The sequence below is a fragment of the Bombina bombina genome, chromosome 8, assembly GCF_027579735.1.
Source record: "Bombina bombina isolate aBomBom1 chromosome 8, aBomBom1.pri, whole genome shotgun sequence".
NCBI classification, from domain to species: domain Eukaryota; kingdom Metazoa; phylum Chordata; class Amphibia; order Anura; family Bombinatoridae; genus Bombina; species Bombina bombina.
This window is the reverse complement of record NC_069506.1, coordinates 156,777,084-156,796,037: the sequence shown is the minus strand read 5'-3', so window position 1 is coordinate 156,796,037 and position 18,954 is coordinate 156,777,084.

Here is an 18,954-nt window from a genome sequence, read left to right as displayed (position 1 = left end):
ATTGCCAGGTAAATTCCAGTTGAGGAGACAACATATGCTCTTAAATTTACACTTCTATTATACCTTCAGTTACAGGGTAGACACATAGAATAACAAAGCTATACAGTTATTATTTCAGTTGCTTATCTGTATGTAAAAATTCCTAGTTTAGCAGCTTTTTCCCGGCCCTTTTTCCTTTAAGCCAGCCAATCTAGCCAATTATGTTTAGAAGATAATGTGCTTAAGAATTTATACTATTTTTGAAAAACTCAGAAGTGTTGTACAAGCGTCTCTTAGACGTAGTTAGAACATGCAATACCCATATATTAAGTACAGTGCTTTACTAATATATAGTCCCCGTAGGAGTTTTCTAAATAGAGCTACCTCTGAGTATAGGTTGGAAAACATAAAACTACAATGATATACAATTATTATTTCAATAACTTATGTAGTGAGGCAATTCCTAGTTTAGCCACCTTTTCAATACCCTTTTTCCTTCAAACTAAATAATCTAGCAGACTATATGTTAAAATCAGCCAAAAGGATTTCAGTAGCTCTCATCCTATTGGCTGATTTGAATTTGAAGATCCAAATCAGCCAATAGGAAAAACGTGCTCATGCACGATTCCCCCATAGGAAACAATGGGGCAGTTTGGACTGAAAAAAAAGCAAAAAAGCAGCATTAAGCTTCTAACGCAGCCCCATTGTTTCCTATGGGGAAACAGTTTCTAAGTCTGCACCTAACACCCTAACATGAACCCCGAGTCTAAACACCCCTAACCTTACACTTATTAACCCCTAATCTGCCGGCCCCGCTATCGCTGACACCTACATTTTATTATTAACCCCTAATCTGCCGCTCCGGACATCGCCACAACCTACATTATAGCTATGTACCCCTAATCTGCTGCCCCTAACATCGCTGACACCTATATTATATTTATTAACCCCTAATCTGCCCCCTCAACATCGCCGCTACCTTACCTACACTTATTAACCCCTAATCTGCCGACCGGACCTAGCCGCTACTCTAATAAAGTTATTAACCCCTAAACCGCCGCACTCCTGCCTCGCAAACCCTATAATAAATAGTATTAACCCATAATCTGCCCTCCCTAACATCGCCGCCACCTAACTTCAAGTATTAACCCCTAATCTGCCGACCGGACCTTGCCGCTACTCTAATAAATGTAGTAACCCCTAAAGCTAAGTCTAACCCTAACACCCCCCTAAATTAAATATAATTTTAATCTAACAAAATAAATTAAATCTTATTAACTAAAGTATTCCTATTTAAAACTAAATACTTACCTGTAAAATAAACCCTAATATAGCTACAATATAACGAATAATTATATTGTAGCTATTTTAGGATTTATATTTATTTTACAGGCAACTTTGTATTTATTTTAACTAGGTACAATAGCTATTAAATAGCTATTAAATCGCCTATCACCGATAGGCGATTAATCGAGAAGACAACACTTTGATTGCCACACCAAAAGACCACCGACCTATTGCCCAAAGCTCCACTGCTAAAACTATTGAGAAGATCTCAAGTTCCTTGTAAGCCCTTTACCTAGTCCACGGGCCAGGGCTCTGAACTCAAGTTCATGTCTAAGTAGGTAAACAGCATTACTCCAGTCTTGTATCCATTAAAAAAGGGACCTTTATTGTATCTGCATGGTCCAAAGTTTTGGACCTAAACTAGGTCCTTAGTCATATCTGCATTTACACATACAATATTGTCTTAGGCTTAGGAGTTGAGGAGCCCCCCCAATTGCGCTTCAAGCCTGTGATTGAAAACCCGCAACATAGGTATGACATGACCAGCGAAATTCAGCAACTCTAACAAGGACTGGAGATCAAGCACTATCAACTAGCAAGGGCAATAGCCCCTCTCACTGCCTCGAGCATGCAAAGAACTTTGTCCCACAGCAACCAACATAGCATGGCTACTGAATCGATTTTGATCCCCAAAAGACATTAGGCAAGTACAGGGGCCCTGTGTTTTGTCACTAGCTAGGGGAACCCTGAAAACGGCCATTAAGTCTGACATTCCCACCATCAGTTCAGCACATTGGCTAGTTTGAGAAGCCCCCATGAGTAGGAAGTCATTGAGGTAATGTGCTATATTACCATTCCCCAAGTACTCGGCCACGGCACAGTGCAAAAAAGAGCTGAAGGCCTCAAAGTACGCACATTAAATGGGGCATTCATTGGGAAGGCACATGCCAACATCACACTGGGCTTCAAAGTAACATCCCATCAGCCTAAATGATGAATGATGAATGGGAAGAAGCCTGAAAGCGGATTTAATATCAAGCTTGGCCATTAAAGTGCATAAGTCCGCCCTTCACACTATATCCCTTGCTGCTTTAAAAGATTGATACTGTACCAAACTCAGTTTGGGGGGATATGGCATCATTCATTGAGTGACCTTTGAGAAATGACAGGTGCTGTATGAGGCAGAATTTTTAAATTTCTTTCTTAGGCACCACTCCCAGCTGTGAAACTACGAGCCCTGGAATTGGTAGTTGAGAGAAGGTGCCAGCAATTCGACCCAGAGCCCAATACCCAGCCCTGCAAAGGAATCAAGAACCCCTCCTGCAAACCAGACAGCAGTAAGGCTGCTGCCTCCCGGTCTGGATATCTTGCTAGCCATGGTTCAAGAGTGTCCACCCTCAGCGGGGCGAATACCCTTTCTGGCAGTTGAGGGTCTTGGGTTGCCTTTGTCACCCGACTGATCACATATTTTTGGTGCAGTCTCCACATGGATGTTGTCCACTTAGCCAAGTAGCATGACCCCAGAACCCTGGAGCACCTCTGCCAATCTTCATAGGTGTCAAGGTGCTTAAACTTATTCAGCCCCATGCTGTCTTCCACCATTTCTTTCTGCCTATGCACCTCTGCCTGCACTTCCCTCACATTCTGACTGTGTGACCTCTACCTGTTGCTCACTGGCTTTTTAAGCATCTTATACATGAGTTTATGCCCTTTGGACAGTCCTAGCATGCTATCACTATCAGAACTAGACCGTGATGAACTAGAGTCCCCGCTATCTTGTGTGTGAGGTTCAGTTATGGAATCACCATGCCCCATGTTCTGCTGGATGACGGTGTCCCCGCTGTGTGGAAATCGCTGATCACAGCCGTAGAACTCGAAGGGAGGAATTGCATCGCTGGGTCCCTGCTATACATTGCTACTGTTAAGCCCTGGGTTGCCCCCTGTGGATACAAAGACAGGAGGTGAGTACCCAAGGCATTAAAACAGATGCACCCCATCCATGTGAGCACCAATAACAGAGACATTAGACTGAAGCAAATCATGTGTGCTATGCAATCCACTCACAGCTATTATGACATCCTCTATCACACTCTGCAACCCTGCTTCAATCACACAGGGGCCCCTGGCTTAGTACCAATAGGGGGTTGTAAACCCCTATCATTACTCCTACCCCCATAAGTGTTGGCGGATAAGGCCCTGTGGTTGCCCTATGCACAACAGACATTCCCACTGCCAATTGAGTACTCAGAACTCCATGTGCCCCTACTAAATACCCTGTGCTTGGATACTCATATCTCCCAAAGTTTGCCGGGTCCCTTGACCCCACAAGGCATTCAGACATGTCCCCGAACAAGCGCTCTTGCACCTTGATGCGCAACCCATGCACCGTCCCCCCTGCCCCTTGAACTGAGAGAGACGTGAATGGTGCTCTCCAATTTTTGCACCTCTGTGCATTGGTGCCGCTGCGGATCATGTGACAGTGACCAGAAGCCCCGCTCCCCGCTACATCAACAGAAGTCTGTGCCCCTGGAGTGGCCACTAGGCCTGAAGTTGCTGTGATATCCATCACTGATTCTCCAGCCCCAAGAGAGACTGGAGGAAATGCAGGGGAGAGTGCCTCGGTGAGGGACTTCACTAGCGACAGTACTGTCACCAGTGATTAACTCGGGAGGGTCTCTGGATGAATGGCCCCTGCTTGCAGAAGGATCAGTTTGGAGGGAGGGGAGGTTAAGGGATACCGGTGTGGGAAGGGTGGACTGGGCTCCCTTGGAATGGAACTTTGGCCTTGAGGAACAGACAACACTGGGTGGGTGGTTGATGCCACGAGTGGGGGGGGCAGGGATGAAAGCACCGCCGAGACTTCACCCTCAGCTGAGGGGGTTGGAAGCTGAATAAGAAACCCTGGGTGATATGACATGGGTGGCCCCCAGTCTGGCTCACTGATATGGTGGATTCCTCAGAACACGGGGTGGGTGGGATCAACTCCTCCCCATCCTGACAACATATCTGTCCCTCTACAGGTGTCCTGCTTCCAGTAGTTCTGAGTTAAGTTCTGAATCTCAGAGGAGGAAGCGAAAACCTGCAAGACCTTCCCATGGTGAAAAACAAATCTTCTAGTGATGAGAAGCTCTATGACGTCCAGTAGCAGAAAGAGGGACAGAAACTTATTTTAACTGTAATCAAAACCCCTCCCTAAACTCAGCAACAATGTTGCAGACCCTAACTCCACACACATTCACTCCACCTCCTAAGGCCCTTAAGCCTTAAATCATTCCAGGGTAAAATTCAGCCCTACACTTCCATTATTTATATATGCTTACACTGCTATCAGGTGATAGAGCAACTGACTGCTATTGCCTTCCTGCTATACATTGCTACTGTTAAGCCCTGGGTTGCCCCCTGTGGATACAAAGACAGGAGGTGAGTACCCAAGGCATTAAAACAGATGCACCCCATCCATGTGAGCACCAATAACAGAGACATTAGACTGAAGCAAACCATGTGTGCTATGCAATCCACTCACAGCTATTATGACATCCTCTATCACACTCTGCAACCCTGCTTCAATCACACAGGGGCCCCTGGCTTAGTACCAATAGGGGGTTGTAAACCCCTATCATTACTCCTACCCCCATAAGTGTTGGCGGATAAGGCCCTGTGGTTGCCCTATGCACAACAGACATTCCCACTGCCAATTGAGTACTCAGAACTCCATGTGCCCCTACTAAATACCCTGTGCTTGGATACTCATATCTCCCAAAGTTTGCCGGGTCCCTTGACCCCACAAGGCATTCAGACATGTCCCCGAACAAGCGCTCTTGCACCTTGATGCGCAACCCATGCACCGTCCCCCCTGCCCCTTGAACTGAGAGAGACGTAAATGGTGCTCTCCATTTTTTGCACCTCTGTGCATTGGTGCGGCTGCGGATCATGTGACAGTGACCAGAAGCCCCGCTCCCCGCTACATCAACAGAAGTCTGTGCCCCTGGAGTGGCCACTAGGCCTGAAGTTGCTGTGATATCCATCACTGATTCTCCAGCCCCAAGAGAGACTGGAGGGAATGCAGGGGAGAGTGCCTCGGTGAGGGACTTCACTAGCGACAGTACTGTCACCAGTGATTAACTCGGGAGGGTCTCTGGATGAATGGCCCCTGCTTGCAGAAGGATCAGTTTGGAGGGAGGGGAGGTTAAGGGATACCGGTGTGGGAAGGGTGGACTGGGCTCCCTTGGAATGGAACTTTGGCCTTGAGGAACAGACAACACTGGGTGGGTGGTTGATGCCACGAGTGGGGGGGGGGGGGGCAGGGATGAAAGCACTACAGAGACTACACCCTCAGCTGAGGGGGCTGGAGGCTGAATAAGAAACCCTGGGTGATATGACATGGGTGGCCCCCAGTCTGGCTCACTGATATGGTGGATTCCTCAGAACACGGGGTGGGTGGGATCAACTCCTCCCCATCCTGACAACATATCTGTCCCTCTACAGGTGTCCTGCTTCCAGTAGTTCTGAGTTAAGTTCTGAATCTCAGAGGAGGAAGCGAAAACCTGCAAGACCTTCCCATGGTGAAAAACAAATCTTCTAGTGATGAGAAGCTCTATGACGTCCAGTAGCAGAAAGAGGGACAGAAACTTATTTTAACTGTAATCAAAACCCCTCCCTAAACTCAGCAACAATGTTGCAGACCCTAACTCCACACACATTCACTCCACCTCCTAAGGCCCTTAAGCCTTAAATCATTCCAGGCTAAAATTCAGCCCTACACTTCCATTATTTATATATGCTTACACTGCTATCAGGTGATAGAGCAACTGACTGCTATTGCTTTCCTGTTTTCTGTTGCAGTAACCTGTTCCCTACTCTGTTTTGATAGCAGCTCCTTCCCTCTAGCATCTTTGGGCTCCTGTGCACAGTCTGTCAGATATTATACAGCCTTGCTCAGACTCTAAAATTAGAGAGGTTTTCAGCAGTCGGATCAGTAAAGAGAGCAGCATGCGGGTGTACTTGATACTGTGTCTGTGTGCTCCATGTGGGTCAGGCTACCTTTCACAGAAGTGCCCAATTATCTAAACTTTGCTGGATTAGACATGTTTTTTAACGCCAACCCTCGCAGGGGCTGCCCTGGTGGATTTATATGAAAAAAGTGGCAATTCCTGTGAGTGGAGCTGTCTCCTAGAAAGTAATGGAGCTTTCTGGAAAGGAAAACTTTGCTGGTTATAGTGAATTTGGCAGTGAACAAGGAGTGCACTTTAAAAATTAAATTCTGCATCAAAAACAAATCACATTACGCTGATTTCTCCTTATTTTCCTATGCATGTATTTTTTTATTAGGGTATTAAGTATTTTATCACAACCTCGCCACCTTTTAAATTGCCAGAAGAAACAGTGAAATCTGTAGGGCAGAATATGCTTGGATTTGAGAGACAATTTCATACACGCCCATGGAATGCCCATGTTTAGCCCATTTTACTATAAAATAACAATTATGCTTAGTATTTTGTACTGATAAGTACAAATTTCTATTTGATTTTTGCACATCCAATGTAATTAAATTATGATTTACGCTGTACATATTTAACACAATTTATTCCTGTTTAATTTACATACACATTTTACGTTTTTGATCCGACTTGGTGAACCATTTTGTTACAATTTTAAAATACTTTAATGATATAATTTTTTGTCTTGCGTATTTCTGTGTCAATGGTTCAATTATTTATTTTGTATGATTTTGAATTTACAATTTCATTGTGTACTTTTGTAATGTATACATCTCCTTGCCATACAAAAATGCAGTATACCCCCCTTAGCGAGACACCCCTATTCAGGGTAAAAAGAAGTACTGGCAGATAATCAGGCCCTTAATTATTAGTAAGTTTGACCCTCTGGATACTCCCTGCTCTGCCTGGCTCATTCTATCATTATAAAGTACATTTTTATAAACTGATTTGTTTTTTAATGCTACTAAAACTGTAATGAAAATGTATATTCTTACATATGATGGCTATAATATTATTGTGTATACTTATATGAAATATTTACTATATATAAAAAACTAAATCCATGGAGGTGTAAAAATGGCAACCTCATAAAAAAAGCTTTAATCTTGGAAATGTTTTTTAAAGGTATATTATATATGTATGAATACACAGACCTCACTGTATCACTATAGTTTGCCAGGCTGAGTAAAACATTTAGAGCTAGATTATGAGTGGAGCACTATTTTGCAATTCCACTCACGCGTTAACTTTGCTAGACAGAAGCTTTTTGTGTGTGTCGGGGATTGAAATTAAAAAGTTAGTGCAAGTAGTAGAAAATGTAAACGTTAGTGCAAGTAGTGGAAAATTTAAACATAAGTAGTGGAACTTTGAATATCACGACCACGCTAACGTATTCTCCCATAGACTTCAAAAATAACACTCATACTCGCATACTAACTCGATTGCACTTATTCAAGTATTCTAAACCCAACATGAAATATGAATATTTCACATTACAATCACCTAGATTACAAGTTTTGCGTTAGAGGCTGTGCGGTGCTAACGAGCAGTTTATGCTCACCGCTCACTTACAGACAGAGCTAGTATTACTGGTTTTTACAAACCAGACAAGAAGTGAGCATTGAGCAAAATTTTGCTCATTACCGCACTCCAATACCAGCGCTGCTTACGTTAGCGGTGAGCTGGTGTAATGTGCTTGTACACGATTTCCCCATAGGAATCAACCGGGAGAGCTGGTTAAAAAAAAGTCTAACACCTGCAAAAAAGCAGCGTAAAACTCCTTAACGCAGCCCCATTGATTCCTATGGGGAAATACATTTTATGTCTACACCTAATACCCTAACATGAACCCCGAGTCTAAACACCCCTAATCTTACACTTATTAACCCCTAATCTGCCGCCCCCGACATCGCCAACACCTACATTATAATTATTAACCCCTTATCTGCCGCTACGGACACCACCGCCACCTACATTATACTTATGAACCCCTAATCTGCTGCCCCCAACATCGCCGACACCTACATTATATTTATTAACCCCTAATCTGCCGCCCCAATGTCGCTGCAACCTACCTACATTTTTGACCATTAATCTGACGCCCCCAACGTCGCCGCCACTATATTAAAGTTATTAACCCCTAAACCTAAGTCTAACCCTAAACCTAACACCCCTAACAAATATAATTAAAAAAAATCAAAATAAATATTCCTATCATTAACTAAATTATTCCTATTTAAAACTAAATACTTACTTATAAAATAAACCCTAAGATAGCTACAATATAACTAATAGTTACATTCACCTAGATTTAGAGTTTTGCGTTAGAAGGGGTGCGTTAGCTACGCGTGTCTTTTTTCCCGCGCACCTTTTAAATAACGCTGGCATTTAGGCTCCAAAAAGGGAGCGTAGAGCATAATTTACCGCCACTGCAACTCTAAATACCAGCGTTGCTTACGGACGCGGCGAGCTTCAAAAACGTGCTCATGCACGATTTCCCCATAGGAAACAATGGGGCAGTTTGGGATGAAAAAAAACCTAACACCTGCAAAAAAGCAGCGTTAAGCTCCCAACGCAGCCCCATTGTTTCCTATGGGGAAACACTTCCTAAGTCTGCACCTAACACCCTAACATGTGCCCCGAGTCTAAACACCCCTAACCTTATACTTATTAACCTCTAATCTGCCGCCCCCGCTATCGCTGACCCCTGCATTTTATTATTAACCCCTAATCTGCCGCTCCGGACACTGCCGCAACCTACATTATCCCTATGTACCCCTAATCTGCTGCCCCTAACACCGCAGACCCCTATATTATATTTATTAACCCCTAATCTGCCCCCCCCCCATGTCGCCGCAACCTTACCTACACTTATTACACTAATCTGCCGACCCAACCTCGCCGCCACTATAATAAATGTATAAACCCCTAAACCGCCTCACTCCCGCCTCAAAAACCCTATAATAAATAGTATTAACCCCTAATCTGCCCTCCCTAACATCGCCGACTCCTAACTTCAAGTATTAACCCCTAATCTGCCGACCGGACCTCGCCGCTACTATAATAAATGTATTAACCCCTAAAGCTAAGTCTAATCCTAACACTAACACCCCCCTAAATTAAATATAATTTTTATCTAACGAAATAAATTAACTCTTATTAAATAAATGAATCCTATTTAAAGCTAAATACTTACTTGTAAAATAAACCCTAATATAGCTACAATATAACTAATAATTATATTATAGCTATTTTAGGATTTATATTTATTTTACAGGCAACTTTGTATTTATTTTAACTAGGTACAATATACAAAATTACCTGTAAAATAAATCCTAACCTAAGTTACAATTAAACCTAACACTACACTATCAATAAATTAATTAACTAAACTATCTACAATTATCTACAATTAAATCAACTAAACTAAATTACAAAAAAAAACACTAAATTACAAAAAATAAAAAAAGATTACAAGAATTTTAAACTAATTACACCTACTCTAAGCCCCCTAAAAAAATAACAAAGCCCCCCAAAATAAAAAAATGCCCTACCCTATTCTAAAATCAAAAGTTAACAGCTCTTTTACCTTACCAGCCCTTAAAAGGGCCTTTTGCGGGGCATGCCCCAAAGAAAACAGCTCTTTTGCATTTAAATAAACATACAATACCCCCCAACATTACAACCCACCACCCGCATACCCCGAATCTAACCCAAACCCCCCTTAAAAAACCTAACACTAAGCCCCTGAAGATCTCCCTACCTTATCTTCACCACGCCGGGTATCACCGATCCGTCCAGAAGAGGCTCCAAAGTCATCATCCTATCTGGCAAGAAGAGGTCCAGAAGAGGCTCCGAAGTCTTCATCCTATCCGGCAAGAAGAGGACATCCGGACCAGTAGACATCTTCATCCAGGCGGCGTCTTCTATCTTCATCCATTCGGCACAGACCATCTTGAAGCAGCCGACGCGGATCCATCCTCTTCTTCCGGCGACTCCCGACGAATGAAGGTTCGTTTATGTGACGTCATCCAAGATGGTGTCCCTCGAATTCCGATTGGCTGATAGGATTCTATCAGCCAATCGGAATTAAGGTAGGAAAAATCTGATTGGCTGATTGAATCAGCCAATCAAATTCAAGTTCAATCCAATTGGCTGATCCAATCAGCCAATTAGATTGAGCTCGCATTCTATTGGCTGATCGGAACAGCCAATAGAATGCGAGCTCAATCTGATTGGCTGATTGGATCAGCCAATCGGATTGAACTTGAATCTGATTGGCTGATTCAATCAGCCAATCATGTTTTTCCTACCTTAATTCCGTTTGGCTGATAGAATCCTATCAGCCAATCAGAATTCAAGGGACAGCATCTTGGATGACGTCACTTAAAGGAACCTTCATTCATCGGGAGTCGCCGGAAGAAGAGGATGGATCCACGTCGGCTGCTTCAAGATGGTCCCGCTCCGCGCCGGATGGATGAAGATAGAAGACGCCGCCTGGATGAAGATGTCTACCAGTCCGGATGTCCTCTTCTTGCCGGATAGGATGAAGACTTCGGAGCCTCTTCTGGACCTCTTCTTGCCGGATAGGATGATGACTTTGGAGCCTCTTCTGGACGGATCGGTGATACCCGGCGTGGTGAAGATAAGGTAGGGAGATCTTCAGGGGCTTAGTGTTAGGTTTTTTAAGGGGGGTTTGGGTTAGATTCGGGGTATGCGGGTGGTGGGTTGTAATGTTGGGGGGTATTGTATGTTTATTTAAATGCAAAAGAGCTGTTTTCTTTGGGGCATGCCCCGCAAAAGACCCTTTTAAGGGCTGGTAAGGTAAAAGAGCTGTTAACTTTTGATTTTAGAATAGGGTAGGGCATTTTTTTATTTTGGGGGGCTTTGTTATTTTTTTAGGGGGCTTAGAGTAGGTGTAATTAGTTTAAAATTCTTGTAATCTTTTTTTATTTTTTGTAATTTAGTTTAGTTGATTTAATTGTAGATAATTGTAGATAGTTTAGTTAATTAATTTATTGATAGTGTAGTGTTAGGTTTAATTGTAACTTAGGTTAGGATTTATTTTACAGGTAATTTTGTAATTATTTTAACTAGGTAGCTATTAAATAGTTATTAACTATTTAATAGCTATTGTACCTAGTTAAAATAAATACAAAGTTGCCTGTAAAATAAATATAAATCCTAAAATAGCTACAATATAATTATTTGTTATATTGTAGCTATATTAGGGTTTATTTTACAGGTAAGTATTTAGCTTTAAATAGGATTAATTTATTTAATAAGAGTTAATTTATTTTGTTAGATAAAAATTATATTTAACTTAGGGGGTGTTAGTGTTAGGGTTAGACTTAGCTTTAGGGGTTAATACATTTATTATAGTAGCGGCGAGGTCCGGTCGGTAGATTAGGGGTTAATACTTGAAGTTAGGTGTTGGCGATGTTAGGGAGGGCAGATTAGGGGTTAATACTATTTATTATAGGGTTTTTGAGGCGGGAGTGAGGCGGTTTAGGGGTTAATACATTTATTATAGTGGCGGCGAGGTCCGGTCGGCAGATTAGGGGTTAAGAAGTGTAGGTAGGTGGCAGCGATGTTGGGGGGCAGATTAGGGGGTAATAAATATAATATAGGGGTCAGCGATGTTAGGGGCAGCAGATTAGGGGTTCATAGGGATAATGTAGGTTGCGGCGGTGTGCGTTCGGAAGATTAGGGGTTAAAAAATTTTATTAGAGTGGCGGCGATGTGGGGGGACCTCGGTTTAGGGGTGCATAGGTAGTTTATGGGTGTTAGTGTACTTTAGAGCACAGTAGTTAAGAGCTTTATGAACCGGCGTTAGCCCATAAAGCTCCTAACTCCTGACTTTTTTCTGCGGCTGGAGTTTTGTCGTTAGAGTTCTAACGCTCACTTCAGCCAAGACTCTAAATACCAGCGTTAGAAAGATCCCATTGAAAGATAGGATACGCAATTGACGTAAGGGGATCTGCGGTGTGGAAAAGTCGCGTCTGGAAAGTGAGCGTTAGACCCTTTCCTGACTGACTCTAAATACCAGCGGGCGGCCAAAACCAGCGTTAGGACCCCCTAACGCTGGTTTGGATGGCTAACGCAGAACTCTAAAGCTAGGCGATTATATCTAGATTAGGGTTTATTTTTATTTTACAGGCAAGTTTGTATTTATTTTAACTAGGTGCAATAGCAATTAAATAGTTATTAACTAATAGATAAAATAAATACAAAAGTACCTGTAAATTAAAACCTAACCTAAGTTACAATTACACCTAACACTACACTATAATTAAATTATTTCCATAAATTAAATACAATTAAAAACAATTAAATTATCTAAAGTACAAAAAACAAACACTAAATTACAAAAAATAATAAACAAATTACAAGATTTTTAAACTACTTACACCTAATCTAATCCCCCAAACAAAATAAAAAAGCCCCCCCCAAATAAAAAAGCCCTACCCTACACTAAATTACAAATAGCCCTTAAAAGGGCCTTTTGCAGGGCATTGCCCCAAAGTAATCAGCTCTTCTACCTGTAAAAAAAATTACAAATCCACCCCAACATTAAAACCCACCACCCACACAACCAACCCTACTCTAAAACCCACCCAATACTCCCTTAAAAAAACCTAACACTAACCCCTTGAAGATCACCTTACCGGGAGAAGTCTTCATCCAACCGGGCCGAAATCCTCAATGAAGCCGGGAGAAGTCTTCATCCAAGCCGGGCGAAGTGGTCCCCCAGACGGGCAGAATTCTTCATCCAGACGGCATCTTCTATCTTCATCCATCCGGCGCGGAGTGGGTCCATCTTCAAGACATCCGACGGCTCTTCGAAATGAAGGTTCTTTTTATTTATGCAAATTATGACACTTAGGGAAGTCTCCCTAAGTGTGATGCAGGAATCCAGACGTGGACTCGTTGATATGGCTGCACCTCACTGAGGAGGCCCACAATAGGCCGATACGTACGTCTGGGGTTTTGCTGTTTCTCTCATTCAGAAAGGGGTCCTGGTATTTCGGGGCTGGACTGTACTGTGAAGTCAGGATCAGACTGATATGCTTCAGGAAAGTTTTTCTCTGTGAAAGGCACATGTTGAGCAAAAAGAGGCTGCTTATTGGGTGGTAATTAGCCATAGAACAAGCTATTATGCTATTGTTCGTTCCCAGGTTGAGCGCTTTCTCTTTTTATTTATGCAAATTATGACACTTAGGAAAGTCTCCCTAAGTGTGATGCGGGAATCCAGACGTGGACCCATTGCTCAGTGTGCCTAGAGGGATATGGCTGCACCTCACTGATGAGGCCCACAATAGGCCGAAACGTATGTCTGGGGTTTTGCTGTGTCTCTCGTTCAGAGAGGGATTGCCTGGTATTTCGGGGCTGGACTGTACTGTGAAGTGAGGATCAGACTGATATGCTTCAGAAAAGTTCTTCTCTGTGAAAGGCACATTTTGAGCAAAAAGAGGATGCTTCTTGGGTGGTAATTAGCCATAGAACAAGCTATTATGATATTGTTCATTCCCAGGATGAGCGCTTCTCTCTTTTTATTTGTGTATGTATGTGTGTTTGTCTATATATGTATGTGTGTATGTATAGGTATGTATGTGTGTGTATGTATATGTGTGTGCATATACGTGTGTGTGTATTTATATGTGTGTGTATGTCTGTGTGTGTATGTATGTGTTTTTATATATATGTGTGTGCATGTTTGTGTGTGTGTTTATCTGTGAATTTTTCTGGTTGTTATTATTTGAATGGTGGGATTTGTAATGTTTCAGCAAGGGTTAAGTACCAAAATTAAAAAGATGATTAACCAGTACCAAAGCACAGGCTGAAGTATCACTAAGAAGTACAGGTGGCCCTTGTTTTAGAATGGTTCAATTTACACCGTTTCAGAATAACAACCTTTTTTTCCAGTCATGTGACTGCTATTGAAAAGCATTGAGAAGCAGTGCATTTTAAAAAAATAGCCAGTAGGTGGAGCTGTCAGCTTGTGTTGCAGCAAAGCCAAGCAAGCTGAAATTAATCAGTTTAACTAGACCTGAGCTATCGAGCAGATTTCAAAGGAACAAGATCTTCCTGTCTATAAATCAGTCCAGATTGGAATGCATAGAAAGAACTGTTTGCAGAAAAATGCAAGTGAAGTCTGTGTTGTGTGATAATTTTATTAGGTTTATAATGCTGTTTAGCAAATGTTTTTTGTTCATTTAACTTAGTTTAATTATATATTCTGTGTTGTGTGATTATTTAATTGGGTTTATAATGCTGTTTAGCATTTACAGTCTTCATTTCAAAGCTTTAAAAATAATGTATTAAGTGTTACTTATGACAATTTTGAGAGAGACCGGGAACCTATCTCCCTCACTTCCCATTGACTTACATTATAAACTGGGTTTCAATTTACAAAGGTTTCGATTTACAACCATTCCTTATGGAACCTAACCCCGGCGTAAACTGAGGGCTACCTGTATGTCTAAAAATTATGCACCAAAGAATTTGCTACATGTTAAATATAGTTTCATTTTTGCATGGTCTGATTTTTTTTAGCAATATTTATGAAATACAGTCTAAGTCCTTTGGGGATGCCACTATGCAAATACCTCTAGAAAATAATTTAAATAAATAGGATAATGACCATGGTATATAATGCTTTACTGTCCTGTTGCAGTATTTTTAAAATGCTGTTAGAAGCAAATATTTGCTTTAGACAGTAATACTACACTCAAAACCCATAATCCCCTGTCCAATAACAGCAGCAGATGCAAATAAACTATCAATAGATTAAAAATTTATATTTTCTTTAGACTTATATAAGCACACACATGGTATACAGTAAGGGCTAGATTACAAGTGGTGTGCTAATTTCGCTCTCTGTCTAACTCTCTATCTATCTATCTATCTAACTAACTCTCTGGGGTAGATTTATGAAATGTCGGACGGACAAGATTCGCTGTGGTCAACATGTCCACTCGACATCGCTAAATGTTGGCATTTATCATTGCACAAGCATTTCTGGTGAAATGTGAGTGCAATGCCGCCCCTGCACATTCGCAGCAAATCGTCCACTAGCAGGGGGTGTCAATCATCCTGATAGTTTCCGATCTGGATAATTGCTGTCCGCCATCTCAAAGGTGATGGATAAGTTAAGGAGCAGCGGTTTTTCGACCCCTGCTTCTGAATTTTTGCTTCCGCCGACCCTGAAGGCTCGTGCAGAAACAGCTGCATCCACAGTATAATAAATCTACCCCTCTATCTCTATCCTGTATATTTATCTATCTATCTATATAGCTAACTCTCTATCTATCTCTATCATCTATATCATCTGTCTATCTATCATGTCTATCTACCTATCTAACTCTCTGTGGCCTATTTATAATTGCGTCAATCTCAACGCATTTGCTGGAGTCAATACGCTCGCCAGACATCGCCAGATATCTCTGCCGCGAATCTACATACGACACCCTTATTTATTAAAAAGTCTGTCAAAAACATGCACGTGAAGTATGGAGCGATGAGCATCAGACTGTTGATAAATAAGAGTCATCAATGTTGCAGATATTCCGTTCTTTCCAACTTAATTTATACCATTTCATTACTGTCCATGAGCAAGCACATTTCTCTAAAGCTAATCTTTTATTTTTCCTCTAATGTCCAAGAAATAGCTATATTTATACCTGAACAAACAATAATATCTCATAGAAAGTTATTTTCTATGTATTTGTTATACAAAAAACTGATATATGATATTTCCACATAAAGTAATGTGTATTTGTATTTTAATAAATTATAACATGCCAATCTCCTGTTTTTTTCTTTTTTTAAATGGTTATTAATGCTAAAATTTGTACATATATCTTTGCACGTACTTGTATACAGTATATATATATATATACAGTATATATATATATATATATATATATATATACATACTGTATATATACACATGTTATGTCAGAAATCTTTTGCAAACATATTTACATGTCCTTAAATTTCTTTTTTTTTGTTCTAAACAGTTGTCTTTCATATATCTGTGTTTATACCACTATATGTATATAGTGTAAATATATTATTATTCTGAGCATGAATAATTGCGAATATTCAGTAATATGTAATCAGGGTATCATATGTATTTATTTGCAAATGGATATTTTAAGAGCTGGGCCAGTTTTCTCTCTGCACCTGTGTAACCCCTCCTGATTGCATTCTAGTTTTAAACACCCCCCCCCTATACAGGTGTTATAAAATGGGCTGGCATATAAGATAACATTTCTTAATGAAAATGAAATTCAAGAGAAGGAAGAAAAACACTGAAAATAGCATGACAGTAAAGAGGTGATTTTAATTTCTGCTGTATCTGAATCATGACAGTTTAATGTTAGGCAAACTATCCCTTTGAGCTATCATCTTAAGATTATATTGAATCAAACATCATTCATATTTTAAAATCATTGTCTAAAATATCATACTATGGGGCATATTTATGATTGTGCGATGGAACATGATCCGATACAGCGTATCCTGTCCGCTGCACATCAATAAATGCTAACAGCATACGCTCTCAGCATTTATCATTGCACCAGCAGTTCTAGTGAACTGCTGGTGCAATGCCGCCCCCTGCAGATTTGCGGCCGCTAGCAGGGGGTGTCAATCAACTCAATTGTATTTGATCGGGTTGATTTCTGTCCACGGCCTCAGAGCAGGCGGACAGGTTATGGAGCAGTGGTCTTTAGACCGCTGCTTCATAACTTCTGTTTCCGGCTCGCCCAAAGCACGGGGCATCAAGCTCCGTACGGAGCTTGATAAATATGCCCCAATGTGTCCTAATGTCATCATCAATGTTTAACTTTAATACTAATTTCACATATACTTTTAAAGTATAATACACAATGTAACAAATGGCACTTACAAGTTCTGATGAGTGATCAATGACACAAGTATCGAACAATTTTATTCGTTAGTGATAGTATAAAATGTATATTTAAAACAGATTGGCTGATGTCATAAATCATGTGATTATGCATTTCCCAATCAAAAGTGGTGGAAACTTTCACTAGTTTGTGGGTTGTTTAGGAGAATTGAGTCAAATTTGGTGCGAAAAGTGTTGCATCAATTTGGTGCGAAGTGGGGAGTGGGACTTGTATTACATGCCTTAAACATGGTACGAATAGATTTATCCAAAAAAAAAGGAAGTTAGCTATGTTATGTATTTATTTAATTTTTATCTCTATATCTACTGGTGCACAAAGTTTGGAGCAGTACTTCGCACCAATTTGGAGCAATAATATTGTCCCCTTGCTTTGTAATGAGAGACAAAGATGTAACATAATCCATAAGTAGTAATGTATGTATTTAATTTGTATCCCTATATCTACTAGTGCACCATATTTGGAGCAATACTTTGCCCCAAATTTGGAGCAATAATATTGTTTGATTTAGACAGAGTATACAATTTTAATAAAGTTTCTAATTTACTTTTATTATCTAATATGCTTCATTGTCTTGCAGCATCGAACATAACCTTTCTGTGTTTTCAGACTCCCATTGATTTCTATGGCCTTCCCGGCATCAAGGGTGGCGGTTTGAATGATAGGTATGCTGCGTCAAAATTGACGCGAGCATACCTGTTGAATTTTTGATGAAGAGGGTCAAATAGAGTCGAATGTGAAATTGAAACATCTTGAATGACGCAAGCATCAATCTGCATCGGATTGAGATTGCGGAAGCGTATATTACGTCACACATTTAAACATTTGACGCTTTGTTAACTACGGCGGATCAATCTCGCGTTGAATTTGACGTGGGATTCCAGCATATTATCAGTTGAAGCTTTGATAAATCTACCCTCTGTCTCTATATATCTCTATAATCTATCTTTCATCTGTCTATTTATCAGCTATCTATCTATATATCTCTCCATCTATCTATCTATCTATCTATCTATCTATCTATCTATCTATCTATCTAGCTGTCATCTATCTATCTCTCCATCTATCTATCTATCTATCTATCTATCTATCTAGCTGTCATCTATCTATCATCTATCTATCTATCATCTATCTATCATCTATCTATCTATCTATCTATCTGTCTGTCTTTCTGTCTGTCTTTTTGTCTATCTATCTACCTATATGCCTGTTTGTTTAGTCTATTTATCCATTTCTAGATCTTTTATTCAATTAATAACATTGTTTAGACACATACTGTACATATGCATATGGGTGTGTGTGCTTGCAATTGTACACACACAAATACATAAAATAACACACATGTAACATTTGGGGTTGTGTTTCTGTATCAGTAGTCCGGATTGAGCTGGAGGCCTTTTTGTTTGTGACAGTGTGTTACAGAGCAGCCTGGCCTGTTTGTCAGAGCACATACGCTTATAAGCACACAGTAAAATCTTTTTCTCTCTCTGCAGGCAGACACAGGTTTTCCCCGTAGTATTCCTTCAGCATAAAAAATAAATCATTTAACACCTTTTTTATTCCAGTTTCTTTTTAAGCATTCTTCACATTCTTCTTTCAATCAATACATGAATGTCTCACAAGTCTAGGTATTCATGCATTTTGCAATAATACATATTTAAATGGTGATTAGGTATTCATTATTACAGATTTGTCTTTAAACAGTAGACAGGCCACAGCAAACACTGCACACAATTAGGCCTGAGCAATTTCTAAAC